General features: G+C 34.2%; 1 pseudogene; it reads left to right on the top strand.

Moving 5' to 3' along the window:
* The first annotated feature begins 320 nt into the window (after positions 1-320).
* LOC127841567 (potassium voltage-gated channel subfamily C member 2-like) lies at positions 321-22,825 on the top strand (annotated as a pseudogene).
* The last annotated feature ends 22 nt before the right edge of the window (positions 22,826-22,847 follow it).

The raw sequence follows: 22,847 nt of genomic DNA, 5'->3' as shown, positions 1-22,847 counted from the left end.
ACAGCGTAAACCAAGATGAGATGGCGCATGATACGGCGTGTCATCAGGGACTGCGCTGTTTGCTTATAGTAATTTCTGTAAGAAATATTCTAAATATAGAAATAAATATACTAGACATCCCTAATTTCGGAAATAATTTGATCCAATCTAGAAGGATGCGAGAGAAGGATGGGTTAATAAGATATAGTTGGTCTTGTTTCCGAAACTTTACATGTGTTGACGATAGGCTCAGTTAGATGAGTTTCGTTGTTAAAGCCCATTAAAAGTTAATACCTACAAAATGAATGTTTCTTATAGTAAAAGCAAAATTTCAACGCTAGATGTGGTATGGTAACAGATTTAACAAGATACAAAATGCTCATTTTGGGACAATATATTCAACACATGTTCATGTACCAAATTAGTGTTCGTGTGTCGTGTAAATAGATATCGTTGCGGGAAATTAACAAGGAATTGAATGTGCCACAAACAAATAAAAACGAGCAGTTTGTATATCGTTAAATATATGTTACCATACCATATCTAGCATTGAAATTTTGGATATTTCTATAAGGAACACTGATTTTGTATGGGTTAACATTATTTTTAAACATTAATTACGACAGAGTCACGTCAAGCGTTTCAATGTTTTATACGCATTCTCTGTCGCGTAGAAGGTCTTTAGTACGAGTCAGGTATCGTGATAGGATTCGGGTAGGATATTAAACAGATTCTTCGTCACTGCCGGAAACAATAATATAAAAGCATCTGCTGAACTATTACATTTCCCAAAAAGTTGTTTCAGACTCGCAAATTTTCGTTTTAGTTATGATATTTGTGAGTAAACAATAATACTGAAAATGTATCATGCTCTAAAATAGCCATTATATGCATCTTTTGACAATTTAAACACCTGAAAATTATAAAGCGTTGCAGCGCGAAGCGATTGAATAATTTGGAGAGCTCTGTTGTTATCGCTATATTTTGTGAACCACAAGGATTGCTTATATAAAGTATAAAATACATTCGAGATTACATGAGCACGGATGGCCGAGTGGTCTAAGTGGTAAAATTTTACTCCAGGACTCCAGAAGTCAGTAGTTCGAGCCCTGTTGACTATTACATTTTTCATTGTGAAGTGATAAACATTAGTCCGTACGTGACCGATATGCAGGTGTTTCATAGTGTTGTTTAGTTTCTAATGATTCGTGGAACGTGACCCAGTCATTGTCATACCTTCGTATAATGCACTAGATATTAAGTAAGGGTACAATAACAGAAGCGCTAACAAATGTGACCTGATGTTGGCCATTCTGTGAACTAGAAGTCGATACAGATAGCATAAATAACCGCAGACGTATGGATGTATGTGTGAAGATTCACAATATATCTTTTTTCTATCAGTTAAGAACGTTCAAGTCTCTATCGCGGTTTCTATGGCTACTTATAATGAAAGATGCATTTCTTTAACAGCTCTTACTTATCACTAACAATAAATACCTTTCAAATCGTCAATCCGTTTGAAATGAATAATGAAATGGGTATCTATTAAATTACATACAAGAGAAATAAAGTGATCGGTTATGTGTCTTCTCGGATCCCATAACAGAGGCGTCGGAGCTGGGGCGGCAACCGTCGCCCCAATATTTTCGGCAAAAATGAAATTTCGGCAAAGACCTTTTTCATTTAAATACCCGTATATTTGAAAATATCTTTACCACGAAGCAAGGTAATCACGCTTTCGCGGTTATGACACGTGTATTTTTGATTTTCATCACCCGCCCGCGGTAATACGTGTCAATTATGTTGTTGATTGATCGGCCCCTTTTATAACGCTTATCCCTTTATTCTTGAGTAATTAAACCTGGGAATCTGTAATTGTCGGTATGATCTAAGCCTTTGCTTCTTTTTATTTATATAAAGAAAAGTATGGCATAAAACAAATGTGCCGATATTCAATAGTCCTTAATTATCACAGAATCTTAGATACCTCAAGATACCTGAATTAAATTAAATAACTTAAAGTAAATCGATAATTCTAAAAAACTTATAAAATGTTTTTTACCACTTTTTGTGGCATTTCAATATGCCTACTCCAAACCAACCAACGAATTACAAATTTCCAAATCGGAATTTCGGGGAAAAAAATCCCGAAGAACTGTCTTTCAACCCACATAATCCCTATTGTTGTGTCAGGATAATCAGGGACGACATTTTCCACTTTTATGGTATTTTTAGTTTCAAGGAAGTCCCTCCTTACCGAAAATCAAGTTTAGGCGGAAAGTGTCGTCCCTGATTAGCCTGTGCGGACTGCACATGCTTATGTGGGACGACACTTTACGCACATGCATTTTGCCCAATTTTCACAGAACAAGACACATACATAGCAAAACGTGGTATCTTGTCTTTTATTTGAGCGCTTATTAATGTGTTTAAAGACATTTTTTCATTAAGAAGTCAAAGAGTGATAATTCAACTTGAAAAGCAATTTAATCATTATTTTACGTAAGTCATAAGTCATACCAATATAAACGATACTCGCTCGATGCTCTGATTTGACAGGCATTTTCAGTGGTTGAAAATAATTAGATATGGACTTTTTTGTAAAGTTCTCTTTGCAAGGATTCCGACATTAAAACGATCTATATATAATAATGTACAAATTGTAAATAAAACAAGTGCTGAACATCTGAATAACGTTTCAGAGTTACAGAACAGATCTGAAACAATACTTTTGAGTAAATCTTGTACATGTATGTGTTATAATGTGCTATCCTAATTAAATCCCACAATAAGGAAAAACTAGTGTTTATTATCCATTATTTACCTAAAAAAACAGTAACATATGCTTTCTCCATACAATACTTAGACAACATCATCTGGTGTACAAGCCATTTGGTAATTAACCACAACTATTACGCTTTTGAAAATTGTATTGTGTTTGTATGAGCTTGCCAAGACTTCTATTGTTTATATATACACACTCAGGTATCTTTTGCTAGAAGTATTACACTGATGCCAATACACAGATGGTATTACTTTTCGAAAGAAAATGTTCACACTTCTCTGAAGTGGTAGAATACATTTCTCTACGGCATCAAAGCTATCGAAAATTATGGTTAAAGTAATATAAATGCTCAGAATCAACGAATATTTCGTAAAATAAAATTAGTTATCCATAAAAGTATGTGTTCTTTATAGCAAAAGCTAATCTTTAAGCGCTAGGTGTGGTATGGTAACATATATTAAACAAGATACAAAATGCCCGTTTTTAGCATAGGTGCAACGCACCTATGCTTAAGGTATATACGCCATTTCGAAAACCCACATCGATCGGTTGACCATTATGATGGCTAACCTGATCAAAAATCAGACGAAATATCTATTTAATTTAGTATATAGTAATTCTTACAATTTTTTTGGAAACGTTTTTCTAACGTTTTATTCCAAGAATATTGCTGACACCGTTTTTAGTGAATTTTTCTATGACCGTTTTACGTGAAAAAACTTCTAAAAAAACTAAAACAAATTTCGTTCGTAAAACAATTCTGTTCTTGTTGATAGTGACCTCACACCTAATTTCTATGTCCTTTGTTTACTGTTCTGTGAGAGGTCAAATGTTTACATAACTGAATTCATAATGCCCTGGTTTAAGGATATGTAATATTTCATCGGTTAATTATGAATAGAAATTAAAACATATTCTCAGCAGGAAGTGGGGCATAAAGCACTTTTAATCTTTGAAAATGTGTAAAAAAATGGCGGAGTACGATGAATGTTTTCTGATTTATGACATAGATTCTGACCTGCCTTTCTATGGATTTGATGAAGTAGAGTTTGAAAGTAATAGAGATGTGTTAATTGAAGTTAAAATGATTTACTTTCAGCCAGAAATTAACGTTACGAGTAGAGCTAACGGTTTAAATGTGGCATCGGATTTAATGGATTCGCGCGAATTCTGGACGAGTGTTGTGTCTGTAAAATATTAAATGGAAAGCTGTAAATGTATCAAGTCGGAAAAGAAAACGGATGGTTGCATAATGGTATGCGTGAAATAATGTAATTCTACGTATTTATTTTCATAGTTATGTCATTTTGTAACCATTCATATTCGTCACTATTTGGAATTCCCGTTTCTAAAAATAGAACATTTTGGTAACAAGGGGGCGACTCGTGATGTCAGCAATCGTTAAGGTAACAATATACTAAATAATCGAGTCATGAAGGAACAATATACTAAATAATCGAGTCATGAAGGGCTGTACTCTCTAAACAAATCATCATATTTTCCTCGAAGGCATGTTATACACTTTAGACTGTTGTTCTGGTTTTATCGTTTGGAGATATTGATAGGGTAAGCATATGTGTTCACTACTAAATCCCTGAAATAGGATAAAGTTGGAGATTAAAGTAAAAAATGGCACTGCAAAAGGTTACAATCCACTAGAAAACGGACGAAAAAAGGCGCAAAAACAGTCGATTTTGATTTGAGTCGAATTCTTTTTTGGTTTGAACATGACAAATCTTTTTTATTGCTTAAATCGATTCAGCTAAGAATGCTCGTCAAGAAAAGTTATGGTTATGGGGGTCTCTATGTGCAAAATGTTGTATTTATTTTCGCTCAAAGTTGTCGCTTTTACATCGAAGCATATAAGTAAACTATTTAGTATATTATGACCTAAACATTTACTTCAGCAGCAACTTCCCTGTATCTTGCAACTATGCTTTCAGCGCCATCGGCGCTCTCGTTCTTTTGTGGCACAGTATTTTCCTTTTCCATTTCCAGCAACGATATCCATTCATACAATAGACGAACACAAATATGGAACATGAACATGTATTGAATATATTGTTAAACCAAAAACAAAATAGAGCATTGTGTTTCTTGTTAAATGTATGTTACCATACAGCATCTAATATTGAAATGTTGGTTATTGCTATAAGGAACATTGTTTTTGTCATGTGTTAATATTTTTTTTCGAAATATTGTAAGAAATATTCGTGGATTTTGATTTTTATGGGCTTTTAAAATGTTTTTTTTTTTGTTCAGATAACTTCTCTGTGCATAAAAATAAGTATATAACTGCAAGTATTCTAATAATAATGCTGTATATTTAATAACTGACCAATGAATTAGATTTACATAAAGGACAATTAACACCGCTGATCACATTATATGAGTCGCGTTCTGAGAAAACTGGGCATATTGCATGTGCGTAAAGTGTCGTCCCAGATTAGCCTGTGCAGTCCGCACAGGCTTATCAGGGACGACACTTTTCGCTTTTATGGTATTTTTTGTTTAAAGAAAGTCTCTTCTACACGAAAATTTAGTTAAGGCGGAAAGTGTCGCCCCTGATTAGCCTGTGCGGACCGCACAGGCTAATCTGGGACGACACTTAACGCATGTGCATTTTCCCCAATTTTCACAGAGCAAGACTCATATAATTACTTTATGTGCGCAGTTGAAGGTGCTGTTTCCAACCGTACAACACGTGGAAAACACAGACAAAGTCGCTTGAAAAGCTCGAGTACGACCGGAAGCAGTCGACGACGCAGGCGGACCTTGCGAATGACCTTGAAAGCAAGAGTTGTTTACGGCGCACGCGTGCGGTCGTCTGGCCCTTCCTGCAGGACCCTAGTTCTTCCAGGGCTGCTAAGGTGCGTTGTTATATAGCAGAATGTTACGATAAATATTACAAACCGGGCATTTTTAACAGTATCGCATTAACGTACTTTTTTAGTTTCCTGTGCGTGCGTCACACGCAAACATCTGATTATTTCTAAGAAATAAGGGTTTTTTTTGTTTTAAGGCAGATGATATTTTGCCATCCTATAGAAAATTTGCCTACTTATAACTTAATGATTGACGTCATCAATTGCATATATTTCCCAACTAATCGATCGAGTGCATATGGATAAATGTTAATTATCCTGTGAATAAACTAAACCGTATATGAAAAATACATGTACTAATTGTAAACAAAGCATTAAAAAGAATCCTTGAAACATTTGACCTAAAGTTGCATATTTGACATCAGTGAGTATCTTTCTTTCTTAAACCATATTGTACGCATGAGATTAATCCCAATGCTTCACAGATAGTGATTTTGGGTTTTGCTCTTTACAGTAATTATTAGTATCGTGGGTTCAATTCCCTGCTCTGTAAAACAGAATTTTTGGGGAACTTTTAGGAGATGAACTAATTTTAACGGACATGCTCTGTACCAAGGAATTTAGTAGAGCCTTTGTCAGTTATTGAAATACGTTTTCGGAGTTTCAGTCTGATACAGAAACCTAGCATGGAAAAGTTTGAGTAGGTTAACTGGCCGCCTTTCTTTAATAGTTCATAATACGGGAACATATGGAAATAATCAAGCAAAGACAAATGTATGTCTGCAGTTGTCAAGAATACTGACAGCAGAATGTGTGCTTTGTATCGTTTGCACTACTCTCCACCTACACTGTGGACAAAAGACGTAATACATGTACATCTTAGTTGACAGGAATATACTAATGATCGATTTTGTAGTTTGTTACCGATATGTTTATATATTCACTTGTATAAGGGATTACACGTTTTGAAAAACTTATGTACGAAATATAGCGTCATACAAAAGTATGTTTTCTTATTATAATAATGATAACAAGCGTAGCATACAACTAAGCTAGTTATTATATCATTTTTTTGGTTTTGATCGTTTTCGTTAATGTATGCCGATGTTGCATCGCAAGTTATTTGAAAATCTAAAAAAAATCGATATGCAGTGTAATAGAAAAATGATTATCTCTTGCAGACCTACGCCTGGGTATCTATTATTTTCGTCTGTCTATCTATTTTCTCCTTCTGCGCCGAGACCCATCCCATAATCAAACTTTCGCCGTCCGAGGTTCACAATCTTCGCATGCTCTGCAAGTTCTTCACTCTTGAGGACAGTAAAGCATTTCACGAAAACAACCGGAAGTCGAACGCGACTGCCAATTCAGCCACTTTCAAAGGGACTAAAACATCAAAGTCCACCTTAACGGATTCGGCGAATGCTAGTAATTCAAGTGCGGAAAGCGAGACGCATATTCAGCATCCCACATTGTTAGTTATTGACCTTATGTGTGAGTTCTTCTTTAGCATCGAATTCCTTACCCGGTTAGTGTTTTGTCCGATAAAGCTCCGCTTTTGTAGCTCCTTGCAAAACATCATTGACTTCATCGCTATTGCACCGGACTACGTTGAATTCATTCTTCTATGCGTCAGTCCCCAAGTTAGAGCAGGACTTAGTTTCGTGGACTTCATATTCATACTGCGCATGCTCAGACTATGTCGTATCTTTCGGTTAATACGTCACGTGCCTGGTTTGTGGATTTTGCTGTACGCGCTCAAAGCTTGCTTCAACGACCTTATGCTTATGTTCGTATTTTTGTTAATCGGAATGTTTATGTTTGCGTCGTTGTTACATTTTATTGAATGGGGTTAACAATTCAATAACATTCCTGTTGGATTCTGGTGGGCCGTGGTGACCATGACAACCGTAGGTTACGGTGCCATGGTTCCGGTAACTGGTTTCGGTTATGTCATCGGGTCTGTCTGCGCAATTTCCGGTCTACTGATGATTGCCTTCACGGTACCAATAATTGTTAACAATTTCGTTCTGTATTACACACATGTTCAGTACGGTATTTCCGATAAAGACGTTTCAAACAACCGCATGGAAGAAGAAAAGGACGAAGCTGATGTATGTTCATTACATACGTCGATGACCAGTTCTTTTGAGGAAACAAGGGGACGCAGTCAAAGGAAAGGGAATCATATCCGGTTCTCGCCCAGTGGAAGTATCCAAAAGAATGATAGCGCTGACAAATCCGTCGAGTGCGAAAAAATGAACACAGTGTATGACAGGGAAGCCGATGAAACAAAAAACTATTTTACATTTTCTCATATATATTAACGACTATGGATTATTGTTACGCATTATGGTGTTCAGCAACACAGTCACACTTACGTAAACCATATTCAACTCCTTCAGCTCCCTTATACAAAGAACTTGGTTGGTTGACATTCAATAACAGATGTACTTTCCTAATTGGATCTATTGTTCATAAGTTTGTTATAGGCGCAATGCCCTCTTAGTTCAATAATGTTATTCATATCTCAAATAACAATGTGTACGCTCTTAGATCCACCACACACACTGATATATCATCTATTCCATTTAAAACAAATTATGGAAAACGAGCGTTTTCGTTTCGGTCACTAACCATATGGAATTCAATTCCAATAAGCATCCGGCAAGTGTCTTCGAATACTACATTCAATATAAATTTTAAAAAATACCTACAAACAAATCATATATATATATATATATATATATATATATATATGCTCATTTTTATAATTTTTCTATGTAAATACTTTGTTGTGATGTGTCTGATGTGATTTATTTTGAAAGATTGATTTTTGTATCAGATTTTGCATATTTTGTACAATCATAATCATCACCGTCATCATTATCATCGTCGTCGTCATCTTCGTCGTCGTCGTCGGAATTGATAAGGAAGTTGTTATATAGAGAATAATGGGTAAGTGTTGAATATAGATCAGGTTTATCATGCGAGGCTTAGAATACAAAAAGCACGAGCCTTGGCTATTCTCCTAAGCAAGATGTTATTTTTAAAACTGAACTCCAAATATAAACGCTACAAATCGGTATTAAGTACGAACATGTCAATCGTAAATCTAGATTCTAAAACTCCAAAACGGTATGATATTTGCAAAAGTTAAAGTTATAACTCGCCGGGCTGCCGAAATCAGAGGAAAAACTTAATATATATTTATATATCTGAAAACTACGTTACGTAAGCTTTCTAATGATATATAAATTGTCAAAATCGGTCTAGAAATGAAACTATAATTTAACAAAATACGTGAGTGGGTACATCAAATTTATAACCTCGGCGCTTCGATAAAAGATCGATAGTTACGACACGGTCACGTGACTTAGACACAACAAGATATTTGGCGTAACGGTCCCGTTTCTTATCCGTGTAATCTAGAGTCCGTGGTTTGACTGGATAATTTCGCTGGATTTATGACGTCATTTCGTCGAAATATTGACGTCATTTCCTGCCGTTGATAATAGATGATATTTAATCAACGGGGCTTTAATCAACCGAATTCGCTGTAAAAGTGTGATAAATAGAGAATAATAGGTTAGTGTTGATTATAGATCAGGTTTATCATGCGAGGTTTAGGAAACAAAAAGCACGAGCCTTGGCGAGTGTTTTTTCGTTTTCGTGCCGAGCATGATAAAACTGATCTATAATCAACACTAATCTATTATTCTATTTATCCCACTTTTTATATTGTAAACCTTTTTATTTAAACAAAATTTGTTTGACTTGATAATTTCGCTGGATTTATGACGTAATTTCGTCGAAATATTGACGTCATTTCCTGCCGTTGATTATAGATGATATTTAATCAATGGGGCTTTAATCAACCGAAATCGCTGTAAAAGTGGGATAAAACATTTAACTGTATAGTTAATTTTCTTTTTTCTCTTGTATGTTCGTATGCATGTTTCAATATGTATACTTGTGTTTTGTTACTGAAGACCACATTGTAAAAAAGAAATTACATGTATTTCTTAATGTGAATTCTTCATGAAATAAAGTTATTATAATTATTATTGTTATGACCCTAGATCGACAATGGATGGAAACAACGTTCAGGTTCACAAGTTAAACGTTTCACATACGATCATTTAGGTCTGTACATTATGTAAATATGAAAACAATAAGTGGGGTGTAGGAGTATTAATCCATGCCCAAGGGCCAATCCTAAATCATTATAGTTTTATTATGTGATTCATAAATAAACTTAATGCGGACACATCCTCGACATTCGAAGAGCAGCGTCGTTTGAACATCGAAGTGATACTTTTTCCATCTGGTTTAAATTGTCTATGTTCGCATTTAAAACACGTTAATCCCTGTTTATGGGAAAATATAATATAACAATCATGTATATATATATGTTAATAAAAGTGTATATGATAGTGTTCCTATGTATGTACATAGTTTAGCAAACTTTATTCTTGTTACTATCACAAAACGTATTCAAAACATATAATTACAATGTTAAACGGTTCACTGTTCAAGTAAATTTGCACTTTTGCATCTACATGTACTAATATCAGCCTTAATGTAATGTGTATATCTATGTAATCTATTGTGCATGAAGGAATGATATGATATTAAACTTTTGTTTTATACAGTTATAAATAAAACCTGTATATAACAGTGTTTTTTTTTATCTAATATTTACATTATTTGTATCTTGGCATGTGCTGATATGGATATTTTTTTGTCAATGTTTTTCCACTTCAAATATAAGAATAAAATATTTGTATGTTGTTTTTATTTTTTATTTTTAGAACACTTTACTCGTTTTACCAGCATGATTACCTTAAAGTCTCTATAACGCTCAAAATCAACGAAAATTTCGTAAAGTATTTCGTAAAATAAAGTTAACACCTAAACAATCAGTGTTCCTTATAGCAATATCCACAATTTTAACGCTGGTTGTGGTATGATTACATAGATTTTTGTAGATACAAAGTGCTCGTTTTTATTTATTTGTGACCACAATTAATTCCATTTTAAATTCCCGCGAATATATCAATTCATACGACACACGAACACCATGTTAGTTTTAATGTGTCGTATGAATTGATATCGTTGCGGGAAATTAGAATGGAAAAACAACGAGTATTTTGTATCTATAAACATCTATTTTACCAGACCACATCTGGCGTTGAAATTTCGGCAATTGCAATAAGGAACACTGATTTTTAATTGGTTACGTTTATTTTACGAAATATTGTACGAAATTTTCGTTGATTTTGAGTAGTAATGTTAATTTAATATTGTGTTTCTATAATAATATTTTAATTAACGTGTATTAATAATGACAATGAAATAAATTCATATTTAACAATGGAACATTATTGTTTATTGGATGGTAATTACTATCGTAATTGTAAACTAGTTAGACTGAACTTCAACAATTATCTTTTGTGATGCAAAATAATAATTGATTGCTTTTGCTCTTTTCATATTTTACAGGGCCTTTGTTATTATTGTCGTGAAAGCACACAAATTAATGTACAGGATATAGCATATACAGGAGTCGGCTTGCGATATAAGCAAAACAACTTTACGTATGTGTGCTTACATACGATTTACCTTTTAATACACTTGTGTATATTATAAGATATAATAATTGTATGCACACTTTTCGCAGAATTTATATTACATGTCAAATTTTAGATTTAAATAAGTCTGTACTTATTAAATAATTACCAGCAATCGATAATTATCGCGAAACGTCTTCCGCCATCAGTTCCGGGAAGCTAATGGGTTGCGACAATTTTCATTCCTTGACTTTGCGCAACACGAGTCTGACTAATGTACATAAAATGCAAAGTGTGTAGTGATTATGTTGTTTTTAGTGTGTGTTTTTTTATGCGCATGTACGTACCTTGTGTGCTTTTTTAAAATAATTATGCTACATGTACAGTGAATATTAATGAGATATTTTTGATTATATATATGTTTTGTGTGTATGTTGAAATAATTAAATGAATTTACGATCATCTTAATTGTTTTGTTTAGTATACTGTAACCTTAAGCGATTTTTACAAAGCCTATTTCTTTCTCTAGCACCGTATTAAATGTAAATAAAGCGCTTGCGGTCAGAATTTAGTATTATCAACCGAGACAGTGAAAACAAATAATACCATGGATAACTCGAAACCTGCGATTACTCGAGCATCGATGTCGGCCCCGTGCTTCCTCGAGTTATCGCAGTTTTACTGTATTGCAAATGTATCAGTTCCCTATAATTGGCACGTTATAAATGTATATTTTATATTTGCATTATGTTTTCGTGTGATGCAATGATTATTATATCATAATTAAAAACATCTGTTTAGTTTTTTAAATACAATGGTATTTTACTATATTTATTTTTATTATATTATATTATACTTTTGACTATCCAATGTTCTTAATGGCTAGAACTAATTTTTTAATAACTACTCATTTGCGGTACCGAGGGCAGACTATTCATGTTTTCATACTTTTAGAAAACGACGTTTTACCTTTGTTACTTAAAATGTTAGCGTACACTCGATGTTCATTTATACACCATTGTTTGCAACATTTCTGTTTTGTGTTTTAATTTAGTGACGACTACGATATATTGTTTTAGTCGATTTCGTTGTGATATTCAAGTATTGTTTACAATTTAGTATCACACAAATATATTGTCTTTGCTATTACGGCATTTACACATTATATGATAAGCACGTTATGATATTTTTATATTTATGATTGTCACAAATGTATTGTTATCCTTAATAAAACGTATCCTTACACGGTTCTATTTTTGTAACAATTGCCTGACATTAAATATGTGTAGATATGAAATGATATGCACAATAAATACACCACGTGTCATATTTTATGTTTTATGGATGTTTTGTGGATTGACCAATAGGTAAGCAGAAACAATTATTGACAGACATACAGACAGACAGACAGACAGACAGACAAATGCTATAGAAGTCCAAAAAATTATACAAAGTTTCATAATATTATCTAATGAATGTGTCTAATAATTACAAAACGTAGTGTTCTCTTTTTAGTGTCATTGAAAAGACATTTGAGTTCTGATGATTACCAAAAGGTTTTCTTTCGTTTACACGTACTCTTTTTAAGTATCGAAAGTTTTGTCTAAGAATCCGAAGTTTCTTGAAAAAAAAAATCAAGTTTTTTAAATGTACCTTTCTAGTCATTATATATTTTGCTGATATATTTATAGAAGGACGGATTATCATAAGAATAGATTGACAGGGACAGAAAACCTAGAGCTGAATGCCTATACTTAGTTTTATGATAATATTTCATGTACTTTTCAATTTACCACCAATATGTCAGTTTTTGCGGATTCTGACATAGCCTTTTATCAGAAGATCCTAAGCCTCATCCATGAAACATAAGGCATATTTGACAAATCGCAGAAAAAAAATTGTGGACGCACGAACTGACGGACAGTCAGACGGATACACGGACAAAATCGATGGAGAGTTTGCTTGTTTACTCTCCGAAACAGTCGTTAAGCCGTAAAATCAAAATTGAAATAGGCCTAATTGAAATATAATGCAATATGACCGGAAGCGAAACGAAACGAGGAAACGACATTTTGGGTTTACCAGATATTCTGATGGTAGATTCACATACCATATATAATCCCAAACACGATTCGATGCGCTAAAGCAGTCAATACAACATTAAAAAACATTTGATTTAACATGATATTCTCTATTTCTTGGCATTATGCCAGTCTGCGGGGACTGTGGCATGCCTATACGGAGACTGGCTGTTTTTAAGCGTGGTCGTTAGTAACTGACTAAAATGGTTTCTTAGTTCGTATAAGTCGTTTTTGCAAGAATAAGACTATATTTTCAGACGGTAAGTCACAATATTATGGTGGTCTTGCTTTTTAATAATTGCATTTTTAACACCTTATTATTAACTATTTTAGTCACTTTCGCATTACTATGAATATGATTATTGCTTAAACATGTATATTTATCAGTTTTGAATACATAATGATGATCTGAAATTGTTCAAGTTATATGAAAAAAAAACACATTCTGTTCTGCTCTGCTTTTATTGTTGTTCGTTTCAAGATCGCAGGCGTCGAAAAAAGTTGAAAAAACCTTCTACAAATATATTCTTTACACTGAACATTTAAAGTTAAAACACTTACTGCACTGGAAATGCAGCATTTATTGAACACATCTGTACGATGTACAATTGTTATAAACTGTAACTGGTGTGTTCAATATGCTTACACACTTAATGCTTTAACACACGCTTGGGGTACCTTATGGGAACACATAGTAAAAAGCAGTTACCAATCATGAGTGCTTATGTGGTGTTTGTATGCAAAAACCACTTCTGATTCGTGTGGAGCATTTCCATTTTCAGTTGTGTAAATCTCTATAGTATGGCAAAATAGAACGCGTTTCGTATATAATAATAATAATTATATAATAATAATAACTTTCATGAAGAATTCACATTAAGAATAATTTCTTTTTTACAATGTGGTCTTCAGTAACATAACACAAGTATATATTTTGAAACATGCATACGAACATTCAAGGGAAAAAAGAACGACGATGATGATAATGACGATGATGATGATGATTATGATAATACAAAATATGCAATATGATACAAAAATCAAAAATCAATCTTTCAAAAATCAATCTTTCAAAATAAATCACATCAGACACATCACAACAAAGTATTAACATAGAAAAAAAATGCATACATGTATATCAATGATTTGTTTGCAGGTATTTTTTAAAATTTGATTTTGAATGTAGTATTCGAAGACACTCGTCGGATGCTTATTGGAATTAAATTAATTCCAAATGCTTCGTGCACGAAACGAAAACGCTCGTTTTCCATACTTTGTTTTAAACGGAATAGATGATATATCAGTGTGGGTGATGGATCTAAGAGCGTACACATTGTTATTTGAGATATGAATAACATTAGTCAAATAAGAGGACGTTTCGCATATTACAAACTTATGAACAATAGATCCAATTAGGAAAGTACATCTGATATTGAATGTTAACCAACCAAGTTCTTCGAATAAGGGAGCTGAAGGAGTTGAATATGGTTTATTTAGTATTATTTTAGCAGCTCATTTTTGTATCGAATGTATTTTACGTAAGTGTGTGACTGTGTCACTGAACACCATAATACGCAACAATAATCCATAGTCGTTTATATATAAGTTGTAAAATAGCTTCTTTGTTTCATAGTTAATAAAAGAATTAATTTGTTTTAACAATTCCAGTTTAAAGTTAAGTTTACGACATACACTGTTTAAGTGCGATTGCCATGTAAGATGCTCATCAATCGTAACTCCTAGTAAATTAATTGTTTTGATTTGTTCAAGGATAATGCCATTAATATTAAGTCTAAGAGTGTCAGTAGAACTAAGAGCTTTTGATAAAATCATACATTAAGTTTTGTTTGGGTGGATTGACATGTTATTAAAGGAACACCATGTTGCAACATCGTCCAAATCGTTTTGCAAATTCAATTGTATATTTTGTATTTTATAATCCGATACGTATAATGTTGAATCGTCTGCGTAAAGAACAATTGTTGAGTTCCTTACGAAGGATGAGATGTCATTAATGTAAATAAGAAATAAAATAGGCCCAAGTATAGAGCCTTGTGGTTCACCGGTTTTTATATATTGAAACGACGATTTTCTGGAACCTATTTTTAAACACTGTCTTCTATTAGAAAGATAAGATTTTATCAAAGCAAGAGCATTGTCAGAAAAATGGTACATGCTGAGTTTTTTAAGTAAAATGTCATGATTTACTAAATCGAATGCTTTCCGGAGATCCAGGAAAATTGATCCAATCATGCGACCAGAATCAATATCCTGTAACCAAGAATCTACAAGGCGAATCAATGATGTTTGACAGGAATGATTTTGGCGGAAACCAGATTTGTGACTGTGGAGTAGTTTATGCTTTTCAAGATATGATTTAAGTTGATTTGTAATGTGTCTCTCAAATATCTTCGAAATTGTTGGGAGAATAGAAATTGGTCTATAATTATTAAGATCACTTTTATCTGCACCTTTATGTATTGGCAAAACATATGCATCTTTAAGCTGGTCAGGAAAAAATCCAGCATTTATACAATTATCAATAATAGAAGTAATCGGACCTACAATGGTATCGCCACAATATTTGAGATAATTTAGCGCCAATATTGTCTATACCAGAAGCTTTGGATATTTTGAAAGTCTATTATTTTCCGAACGACAAATATCGTAATCTGAGGAATGTCAAACACATTAATTCCTATGTTTTTGTCTAGAAATGTTTTTAAAGTTTGATAAATATAATGACCCAATACACGAGAAATAGTAAAACATCACATTCACATTGCCTTAGCACTATAAGACAATAAAGACAATACAAAATCAAACATAATGCAATTATTAACGCTTGGGTCGCCGCTTTGAAACGGTCAATTATAATTTTCAGGTTTTTAAATCGTCAAATTATTAATATAATGGCTATTTTCGAGCATGATTAATGTTCAGTTTTACCGTTTCCTCTTAAATATCATAACTTAAACGATAATTTGCGAATCTGAAACTACTTTTTAAAAGCATTGGATGTGAAACGAAATAAGTCAACACAATATCAGTCCTTATTCTTTATATTCGTCTCCGCCATGATCAGTAAATGTTTCTCGTGCAACGTCTTCTATTATTTGCAATTTCAGACATATTTCAGAAAACATGAGACTTTCTATAAAGCGTTGCAATGCGAAACGTTTGAATAATTTGGAGAGTTCTGTTGATGCCGCTATATTTTGTGAAACAACGAGGATTTGCTTATGTAAAGTATAAAATACATTAAGTCATTGTATGAGCACAGGATGGCCGAGTGGTCTTATAGGTAGACTTTTACACAAGGACTCCAGGGGTCAATGGTTCTAGCCCTGTTGAGGGTTACTCTTTTTTTTACTAATTTTGTCAATTTACCAAAACGTTAAAATGCCCCTTTAAAAAACCATGTCATCCAGTGTCTTTAACGTTTTTCAACACAATTTCACGTTAACTACAATCCATTTAATGGCAAAAACAAGAATATTCGGAACATTACAAATGAACAGGTACAGACAAAATTTTCTGATAAATATCTTGTAAATAATAAAAAGACTTGAGGTCTCTTAAAAAGGAAGAGCATTACATAACCTCGTGGCTTTAGGTCACGTTATGTGTATCTCACATAATTAAGCGGAAATCCGATTTAATTGAACTGCAAATACTAATTGTACTGAATCGATTTGAACGTAATATTTAATCATTAAACCGTTTCTTTGATAATTATAATCCGTTTTTTTTATTCGCCATAACGTTATTTTAAAATAATAATACATTGAGGTCAGTAAGTAAAGGTCGGCGATGAATACCCGTTAATGATAATGCAAAACAAACACAAATGGTGTAAGTTTTCAAAAAAAAAAGATTAGGTTTGTGGATAATTATTAATTGCAATACTACTCATGACAGAGTAAACTATTGCTCTATAGATAATGTTGTTATTGGTTGCTGATATGTGCCAAGTGATATGAAATCAGTTTAATTGCTTGAAATAAGATTACCGGTAACACATATTAACTGTCCATAATGTGAAGACATACGAGGGTAGCGCATCTGTATGAGCTTAGCGTAAGCAATTTTGGCTATCCAAGAAATACGACATTTATTTAAAACGTTTGTTTACGAAATGCACACTGACATTTTGGAATTTGCATACACGATTCTTCAATAAAATTTCTTTTTTTAATTGTATTCTTAATTTTTTACTGGAGCTTTTAAGATCCAATGTTTACATTTATAAATATAAAACTTAATGACAAACTTCAAAACATGCCGAAATCTGTAAAAAGGCCCCTTTAAAAAAGTGTTTCGTCGCTAAAAGCCCATTCTCGCGTTGCTATTGAATAAAGCCGAATCACAACACACTGAAAAATCATTGCTTTTTAAAAACATTCATTTTACTTGGCTTCTCTTTTTGATTGAAACTGTTGATACACATTGTAAGAGCTGTAACATTTATTTATATAACCGCAGTGATAAATTTATTGCATGGTTTTAAAATAGGTCAACGCGGTTTATCAGTTCAGGACATTTAAATTTATTATTTTTTAAGCTGTTGTTTACATAAAACATCTTACCAAAATCGGATTGTCAAATGGTACTCAGTCGTAGCTTTTAAACGTACCAGTATTTTCTAGAAAAACATTATTATACTTTAAAGTCACTTTCTTGTCTCCGATGGTAGAGGTAAATTATTTATTTGTAAGATAAAAACCCAGAGCGTCAGCTATTGATTTTACTGTACAAGCTCAATGAACGCTTGGTAATGTTCGTATTTGTTGATAATAATAGTCATGTTTGCGTCGTTGTATGGAAGGAAGGGAATAGTTCAGTATCATTCCTGTTAGATTCTAGTGGCCCTGGGTGATGATGAATTATTTATGTTTATTTGAAATGGTTCAGATGACCGGTTTTGGTTCTTCATTCTATCTTTCTGCTTAATGGCCGGTCTGCTTTTGAGTGCTTTCACGGTGCCGATCATTGTGAGCAATTTTGTTCTGTCTAAATATGCGACAAGGGCTTTTTAAAACACCACATTGAAGTAAAATATGACGTGGCCACTACTCGTTTATTGCATGCGACAAGCATCTGTCTTTTTGGGGTAGGAAAAAGACGCAACCAGAGAAACGGGAATTATATCATGGTATCGCTTAATGAAAGTGTTCAAAAGAAATATAGCGAAAGATATACTAGTACGTATTGTAGGTATTAATGCTGTATTATGTTTGTTGTATAAGAATCGAGAGTTTTTAAAATATGCATTTTTAGACTTTCACATACACCTTTGTGGTAGACTTTTATATATACCTTTTCAATTAAATTTCACATAAACCCTTTCGAGAGACTTTTGCGCATGCTTTCTCGATAGTAACTATCACATAAGCCTTTTTGATAGACTTTTACATATTTCTATTTATTTTCAAATATACGTTTTAAACAGACTTTCACATACACACGTGTATATGTTTTTGTTTATACACTTTTACATAATGAGTACATGTTTTGGCTATTATTTATCACGTACTTCTATTTATAAAAGTTCACAAATACATTTCTATACTTTTAAATCTACTTTATTATAAACATTAACATATAACTTTTCCACATACTTCACACTGACGGGTTTTTAAGGGAATCTATGTTTAAACTTGTTTTCAACTTACTTTAATGTAACTATATTCTCTATACTTTTGAATTGAAAGCATTCCTATTTCCGAATAAAAACTTATTTCTAGAGTCATTAACACGTTTGTGAGACGTCTGTCATTGTAACATATGTGTGTGTATATTTTATCAATATTTATCAACTTGATTTTTATTTTGTTTGTATCCTTATCATTAATTACGATGCGATTTGAAAGAGTAAACGCGCTGTTGCTTTAAAGGGGCCTTTTCACAGAAATTGGCATATTTTGAAGTTTGTCATTAAATGCTTTATATTGATAAATGTAAACATTGGATCTTAAAAGCTGCAGTAAAAAATCAAGAATAAAATTTAAAAAAAGGAAACAAAAGTAGCCGGTACCAGGGCTCGAACCAGTGACCCTCGGAGACCTGGAGTTAATTTTGAAGTAAAACACATTAGCCCTCTCGGCTATTCCGCCGGGTATACACTGTAGCCCTCTCGGCTATTCCGCCGGGTATACACTGTAGCCCTCTCGGCTATTCCGCCGGGTATACACTGTAGCCCTCTCGGCTATTCCGCCGGGTATACACTGTTCAAGTATTTTATACATTATATAAGCAATCTACGTAGTTTCGTAAATTTAAACGACAACAACAGAACTCTCCAAAGTAATCAATCGTTTCGCGTTGCAACGCTTTATAATTTTTAGGTTTTCAAATCGTCAAAAGATACATATAATGGCTATATTGAACTATGGTAAATGTTCAGTAATACTGCTTCCTCACAAATATCATAACGATGGTCCCAATTTAAAATGACGAACCTACATTTTTGGCATTTCGCGATTTTGATACTGTGCAAAGCGTGAAATCAATGCACATATACCCCCAAAACAACAAAATAGTTAACCAATCGCAACAGCTCCATAAAGTCACGTGATGTAATGACGAACCGCAATTGCTTGAAGTCAAAGTAACGAAGCTGAAAAAAATTGTTACGTCGGCATTTTGCGCGCTAATTAATATATTAAAGTATCAATATAGCCATGTATGTTAAGGCAAATTGACGAAACGTAAACGTTTGCTTATAAAAAAATTAAATGATGTACATTTTATAGCATTGATAAACGCAAAAAGATATCAAAATAATATAAAATGTTGAGGTATTAACTTAGTAACTTGAGGCCGCAACTAATAGCTTGTTCCTACAACTTATTAAGTTGAGGTTTCAACATAGTAAGTTGTTCCTTCAACTTAATAACTTCTGGCCGCAAGTTACTATGTTATAACCACAACTTAATGTGTTGTGGGAACAACTTATTAAGCTTCGACCACAACATAGTTTAAGCAATCAGATAGGCCGTTTCATCTTTACCGTTTTATCACGTTTAGTACCTGTATACGCGTAATATGGTGCGCCGATTTGAGCACTATCCCTGTAAGCTATGGATCCCGGGATTGAGTCCCTATCTGAGCACTTGCCTTGTTTGCGACTGGGTTCAGGGTTCCATCCCCGGTCTGAGCACTAGCAACGTACGCGTCGGATCCCGGTTTCGAGTCCCATGTTTTTTGGATTTGAACCCGGGACCCTTCTTGTAAAGGGCGATTCCTCTGACCGGAGCTCGATCCCGGGAACCATCGTTTACGAGGCGAGTGCAAGATGCCTAAGTTTTCGACGGTCTGAAAATCTAATTAGGAGTTATCGACGGTCCCCGGGTTTCGAATCATAGTACGAGCACTAGCCCTGAAAGCTTTGGGTCTCTAGATCAATCCTCGGTTTGAGGATTTACCCTATAAGCGACGGCTCGAATTCCGATGTGAAAATTTGCACCAACAGTGACCGGTCCCGGGTTCGAGCCCCAGTCTGAGTACTAGCCCTGAAAGCAATGGATCCCGGGTTCAAGCCTGTGTCTTACCACTTGCCCAGTAAGGGAAGGATCCCGGTTGCGACCCTCAGTCTGAGCGTTCGCACCGAAAGCTAAAGGTTCACACAGGGACTTGAACCAAACAGCCGTCGCTAACATACCATACTGAGCACTCGCCTTCTAAGCGACCGGCTGCCGAAATGAGCACAAGCTTCGTAAGCAACATTTCCCGCGTTCGAGTCCCGAAATGAGAGCTAGCCTCGCAAGCTATGGGTGTTCGAGTTCTAGCGCCGGTCTGAGCACTAGCCCTGTAAGCTATAAATCCCGCATTTTTCGGGTCCGGCGCTAAGACTAGGACTTTGATCAGGGTCCGTTCGCTTAAATGGCAAGTACTTAAACCGGGATTTGAGCCCGGGGCCCATAGCATACAGGGTGAGTGCTCAAGCAGGGCATCCAAACCGGGATCCGTTACGTAGGGAGCGAATGCTAAGACTGGGATCCAAATCGCTTACAGGGAAAGTCCTTAGACTGGGGCTAAAACCCAAAGACCCATCGTTTAAAAAGGGAGGTATCAGACCTGGATTCCCAACTGGAATCCGTCGCGTATGTGCCTAGTTTTCACACCAGGGTTCAAACCCTGAACCAAGTCGCTAACTTGGCGATCGCTCAGATAGGGGCTCAAATCTGAAATCCATGGCTTACATGGCAAGTGCTCAGATAGGGCTCGAACGGGGATCCATAGCTAACAGGGATAGTGCTCGAACCCGAGCACCTAGTAAAATAAGGGGTACTAATTGTGATAAAACGGTAAAGATGAAACGCCCGATCTTATTGGTTAAACTTAAATTAGTGGCCTCAACATAGTTAGTTGGTCCCACAAGTTATTTAGTTGAGGCAACAACTAATAAGTTGGGGGAACAAGTTATGAAGTTGTCGCCACAAGTTTCTGAGCTGAGGCCTCAAGTTAATAAATAAGTTGTTCCCACAAGTTATTTAGTTACAGGAATAACTTAATAAGTTAAATGAACAAATTACTAGGTTGAGGTCATAACTTAATAAGTTTTGGGAGCAAGTTATGAAGTTGTGGCCACAAGTTACTAAGCTGAGGTCTCAACTTAAACAGTTGTGGGGCGACGTACTTAGTTGTTTCCACAAGTTATTTTAAAAATTGTTCCCACAAGTTACTAAGTTGAGGCCACACTATAAATAAAGAATTGCGGTTGTCACCTCTGTTCCACCGTGTAAAACAGAAAAACACGCATTGCTTTGCTATATCTAACGGAAAAAATGGACAAATTTATTCTATTGAAACAAAATCTCTTACAATAAGCTGTCCAATTTGCCGAAAACATCACATAAATGCAAGTCTAAATGACGAAGATACATTTTACAGCAGATTTATTAACTTAACGTCAAATTAGTTCCATACGAACATGGTCCATCATGCGACACTTTTAAAAATGTTTAAAATAGTCTTTATTTGACTTTGTGCAAGAAATGTTTAACAAAAATACGTCTCCTGAAAACTTGTGTTTTTGTAGGTTCGACATTTTAAATTGGGACCATCGATAACTTAAACGAAAATTTGCGAATCTGAAACAACTTTTTTTCTATTTTGTCAATTTACCAAACCGTGAAAAGATCCCTTTAACTTGTACACTAGATTGATATATTGATTTTTAATTCATGCTTTATTTTATCGATTAGGAGAATTACCTTTACCTATTAATAGCGTAATTCAGATCACTAGTCGGTATCTAGTAATCATTATTGATTTGCCTACTGCCGACTTATTATTGCCGGTATTCAAAAGATTTTCATTTAAATAAGTATTATATTACAATTCAATAATCGAAACGGTATTTTAAAATAACAAAACGCACAATACTAAGATATTTTTACTTTCATAAAAATATATTTGGGTACATATTTAAACTTAGTCAACTAATTTTTACACTGGAAAGCATAGAATACTAACCTCATTTGTGTTTGCATATCAGATTAAGACTTGAAATTAACCACACTGTGAAAAAAATACTTGTGTTTTCAGACCATACTCGATCAGCATTCTGCGTGACATATTATTAAATGACACATGA

The sequence above is a fragment of the Dreissena polymorpha genome, chromosome 1 (genome assembly GCF_020536995.1).
Source record: "Dreissena polymorpha isolate Duluth1 chromosome 1, UMN_Dpol_1.0, whole genome shotgun sequence".
NCBI classification, from domain to species: Eukaryota; Metazoa; Mollusca; class Bivalvia; order Myida; family Dreissenidae; genus Dreissena; species Dreissena polymorpha.
The sequence above is the reverse complement of the archived record's forward strand: the minus strand, read 5'-3'. Positions and strand labels throughout refer to the sequence as shown.